Below are 5824 nucleotides of genomic sequence, written 5' to 3' on the forward strand. Positions count from 1 at the left end.
AACGCTTTTTCGGGGGGCTTATGTTTATTTCCTTAGTAGTTAAAAGTCCCCGCAAAAATTTTGGTCCTTCGCGGGGACTTAAAATTATTAAAAAATTTCCTGGTTTCCCTTTTGATGTTCAAACTTCATTGACTAGGCGTTTTGGTTGCCGGCTTTTTGGCCGAAGGCATTACATTATAACAATATATGCCAAATCTAGTTATAAAAGAGGTCTTTTGGTCCGGTGCATCACCGCCGTCATGCTCGTGATGGTTCGGTTCCACTTGGAAGTTGATGAGAACGTGAATCCGACATTTCGTATACCTCGAAATCAAACCTCAAAGAACAAGTGTAAAATATCGAGTTTGAACACGGTGTTATATTGAACCGCTCGCTAATATCTAAGGCCCACTCTGGCGCTAAACCGTTTAACCCTAAATATGTATGCTAAATTTATATACTATGTCAAAGATATGCAGCTAAATTCAATTAAAGATTTGAGTAGTATAACATACGATGGAATGGTCAAAGAAATCAAATCTAACCAAATACCGGGTTCACAGGACCTCGGATTGGGAAACCGAGGTCGATGTCTTTTTATCACGAGCTTTCAAGGAATGCAAACAAAATAAAACTTACGAACAAATGGGAACAGAAGCTATATTCTTTATGGTTATTGATCTCAATCCTCTCTCTATTCTCAATTCGTCTCGTCCCTTTCGAATTCGGGGCCTCCCCCTTTATATAAGAGGAGTTACGTACTTAGTACAACTCTCTAAATAAAAAATAACCTCAAGGTTGACGGTTGGTCGCCGGGATTGGCGCCGGAGAATATCTGTGTGCGGCGGATATTTCGCCTTCCGTTATGGCGTTGCATTGTCCTTCCATTATTGCCTCACACTAATCCGTTCTCGAGCTCTCGATCCCGGTGAGATGCTCGGGCGAATCCCGAGCATAGTCGTAATAACGGGAAACCGAGCATGACCGTGTCCTCGGTTTTACCTGTATACAAAAATAAACGTGTGTTTTAGTGTTTATATGAAGATCAGAAAGGGACATGACTTCAAATAAAATGTCTACATGGAATCTTTTTTTACCAGCTTCATCGGCTTTAGCCTAAATTCACTATCTTACTAGACCCAATCAAACACACGACGTGCATTACTACTCAATAACCATATATCACACTTATTATTGGGCTTTTATTTATGGACTAACATTAAACCTCGGAAGATGAAGACGTAAATTAAAATATTTTAGATAATCTAAACCCATAATTTCTAAATTATAAACCCATACGATTTACTAGTAGAACTATTGAATACAAAGTTTTTTAACATGCAAAGAATGAGGAAAAAAATACATACTATGTCATTATTATTTGTACACGGTACGAAGAACACATTTAAACTTCTCTCTACTAATTAATAATCTAAAAACATTTTCCGTGACAAGATATTTATTACTATTAAGTCTTATAAATATGAAATATAAGTCATTGAACATAGTATTCCATTTAATTATGAGAGATTATGAAGTTACTAGTAATATAAACTATTTGAATTTTAAATATGCTTCTAATGAAATCCTTGAACATTTTCTATTCCGGGACAACTTAATTAATTCATCGAAAAAGGAAAAAAACAAGTATTGGCGTTTAGTATTGAGTGCTGTAGGGTATCTTTCGACTCTATTTTGGTGAAATAACAGACTTGAATTATTTTTATTTATTACTAATACTAGCAGGTTATTTTGACGTCGAAGCCTATCCGAGAAATAGACAAATATGTGATCTTTTTTGTTGACAATAACACTTCAATAATTTCACCCCCATTCCAAATTCAGCCTATTATTTCTGCTTCATCAGTTTCGTCCATGCTATATTCAATCTGTGGTCCAGTTAAGTACAAATATCTATATTGCCCAAGAACTTCGTTGCTGGTCATTGAATTAAAGATGAAGAAACAAAATAAGTTAAGAATTATATAGAATTAATGAAATTACCTTTGTTTAAATTTCTAGAAAATGGATGAACATATTCCTTTACCATTTAAATAAACAAATAATTTTGCAAAGATTCTTTATGCGCAAAAAAAAAAAAAAAAAAAAAACTGAAGCCAGATTTTGTAAACAGTTACAAACTTAATTATTGACCAATCTATGTTCTCCCGAGCTAGAACTGAAAAGAGGCGTGTTTAACTTAACAATAAGTTACAGATTTTCTTTGCCATATTACTTTGCTAAGACAATAAAGTTCAGCCCACATGGGGCTTTCGTCTCACAATCACTCAGCAGGGACAAATGAATAATGACTTTTAGTTATGTAACAAGAGATTAGACACCAATGAACATCATCCTCAGACAATTAAGTTTTCCGAAGGTGATAATGGATAAGTAAGTGGAGCAGTGTCGTTGCATAAGAGAACATTTTGGCTTTTTAATTTGGCACCATATGCCTGATAGTACGAGTACGCAACTTAATCGACCCACAAAGTGGGATTTTGATCCAAAATACCCATTAAAAAAAAAGTTACAATACTACATTTTGCGCAGGAATTTCCTGCGTAAAAGGACTTAACAGTTAAAGGTGTTGTTAAGTCCTTTTGCACAAAAAATTCCTGCGCAATAGGTAGTATTATTTAGCAGCTCACGCTTTTTAAATGTTTACTTTTAGCTCACATTTTTTCTATTTAATAAGTATGAATTTTGCATGAGGTAAAGACTCATCCATTTCAAAAGTTTAAGTCATCTTTTTTCAAGTTCTTGAGAAAAAGAAAAAAAAAAAAAAACTCCAAAGTTCATAAAAAAAAAATGCCTCTCCTCCTTCAACTGTTAAGGTTTCTTTATTTTGGGATGGAGAGATTTTTCATGATAATCATACTGTTTGTTCTAGCGTTAAGCCACAATACCATTTTAAGTTTCCAACTACCTTGGATTACAAAACATTACTCAATGCCATACCAGTGGCGGACCCAGGATTTCATGCAAGGGGGTTCAAAAAAAAAAAAAAACTAAAGTCCACGATAGTAACTCACCGTAAATGCAATACTAGGCATAACGTAATGTGTTTCAACCTCCGCTCTTTATTTTGGTTCATAACAAAACCTCAAAATGGTTTTGCCTACAACTCTTTTTCTAGGCCACGCTTTAAAATATGAAAATCATAAATCAAGATTTAACAAATATATTTACTTTGTAAAATTTAAAAATCTATCAAAATTTATAAGAGAAAGAATATTTTACTTAACAAACATCAAGTGATCTATACCAAAATGCTAAACGTACTATTTTTTTATACTAAAAAATTAAAAGCTACGAAAATTTTTATTTTGACAAACAACAAATTGCAAACAATAACAACAAAAGAGAATATAAACTAAACTATACCATTAATAATCTTAATATAAGAATTTTGGACTATGAAATAAGTTAAATTAACACAATTTTTTTTAAAAAGGAACGAAATCGTGTCCGTCGACCATGGAAAGAGGTAATAGAATCTTTTAAAAATATCAAAACGTTTCAAAATAAAAACTGTGAAATTTTGAGATAAAAGAATATTTGCAGAGTGACGGAGTATGGACATATTCAGATGGGCTTTTGATATGACACGACAAGGTTGGAAAGAGTGAAAAAGCCACAAATAGAAATTTAGAGTAAATCTATCCATTTTTCTGAAAAAATATGAAAAATGCATGCGCAAAAGTGTTGAAGTCCAGTTTCAAGCTTTTGACCTTTCGGTCAAAATGAACACACATTAACCATTACGCCTCGCCTCGCCTTTTGTCATGTGGGTTCAATCCTCGTTAATATACTGTAGTTAGTTCTTCGAAAACTAATTTTCATAAATAAGTAGTATAAAAAAATTTGAGCAAGTGGGTTCAACTGATCCCACTTGCACCAAGGTAGGACCGCCCCTGTGCCATACACAAAAGAATGAAAAGTAATCGTGAGTACAGATTATCTGTAATAGATAAATATCCAATATCCATTGCACCGCAAGGTTAGTGCTTTATGGGGAGTGGAATATCATTGATGATGAGTCTTTGAGGGCGCTGGAAGAATATAGGGGGTTAATCACCCTAAATGTTCTTGAAATGTATGTTGAAAAGATACCTCACAGTCGTAGTGAAGTCTTGGCCAGGACTCGTCAAAGAAGTCCCTCAAGTCCGGCCTACTCATGGTAACACTTATACGGACTTGATTTCTATGGAAACATTTTGAGTGGTCAGCGTCACTGAAACTCTAAGCCAGCAATTTAATCAAAATTACGGTGAAAATTGGTAAATATCCATTTTTTAATTATTATTTTGTGTAGTAGCACATGTTTATTTTATTATATGTATGGTAATAGTAATGTTTTTTTGTATATTTTTAGGGGTTATACACCTGATATGAGTAATATTAGGCAATCCTCTCAGTTCGGTGCAGTTGATTATTATCGGTAGGTATACCTTTTATTAATTAAATAATATTTTGATGTTTAGTATTTGCAATACTTGAACTGCCTCTGTAGCGAAAATTATTCAGAAAACTCGCTAGTGTTACCAAATGTTGATTTCGATGTAGTTGATCTTCCTTCAAACCCGGACAATATTGATCATTATCGGTAGGTTCAACACCTTAATATTAAATAATCCATATATATTTTGATGTTGGTATTTAAAATATGTTACCTATTTTTCGTGTAGGAAAAGGCCTTTACTAGATGGTGATGATTATCCAAAACATATAAAAACATCATCAAGTGATAGCGATGATATACCGAATGCAGAGGTATCCGATGATGATGGCGTAAATATATCAGCTAATGAGGTTGATGTTCATCCTTATAGGCAGGAACAACTGTTAGTAGAAATGATGCAAAATCGGCCACACCAGTAAGAACCGCTGGCAGGAAGCCCAATTCACCAAGCCAATACCGCATGGTAAGCGGTAGCCCAATTCAAAGGGTACTCGACGTGATTCATATCTTGACAATCTTCAAGGTCGTGTTGATGCCTTTGTCTTCACCAGAGAAGATGATCCAATTCGCCAAAAATTATTGAAAGAACCGGTCAATCTTGTGAACGATGAAGTTCACCTTGCAAAAGGCATGATGTTCGAATCCAAAAAGGCATTGCAAAGGGCAGTCAAAATTTATAGCTTCAAGGAAATGAGAGAGTTTAGGGTTGATGATTCTATCCAAAAGATATGGAGATTAGTTTGCAGATGACAGTATCAAGGTTGTCAATGGATGCTTCGGGCTATTGTTACTCATGATAGTATGTGGATTATCACAAAATTCCACCCACGTCACACTTGTGATATGGAAGAGAATCGAATAAATCATTTTAATTTAGATACACATATGATTGCTCAAGCGTTACTTGTTGACGTTGCCGAAACCCTAAGGTAACCTATTCGACCAAGTTCATTATAATTTTGACATCAATTAAATTATCATTGCTAAATGTTGTCTGTTTAAACTTGTCCAGGATCCCTATCAAAGATTGCATTAGAAACGTTGAGAGAGTATATCATAAACGATAAGCAAGAGAAAGGGATAGTGGGCGCACTTTTGAAATGATTTATGGTACATGGGAGGGCTCTTTCCAGCAGTTGCCGAGGTATATGGCAGCTTTACAAAAATTCAATCCTGGTACTATTATAGAGGGAAAGCTCGACACCCAACCTTGTGTGGCCAGTAATATTTTTAATTTTGTCTTTTGGACATTCAGAGCATGCGTTGATGGTTTCGCTCATTGCCGGCTAGTCATATCCATAAATGGCATGCATGTGTAGGGGATATACGACATCAAGCTACTGATTGCCGTAGGAATGGATGTCAATGGGTCGATATTCC

This window comes from Lycium ferocissimum, chromosome 5 (assembly GCF_029784015.1).
Source record: "Lycium ferocissimum isolate CSIRO_LF1 chromosome 5, AGI_CSIRO_Lferr_CH_V1, whole genome shotgun sequence".
Lineage (NCBI taxonomy): Eukaryota > Viridiplantae > Streptophyta > Magnoliopsida > Solanales > Solanaceae > Lycium > Lycium ferocissimum.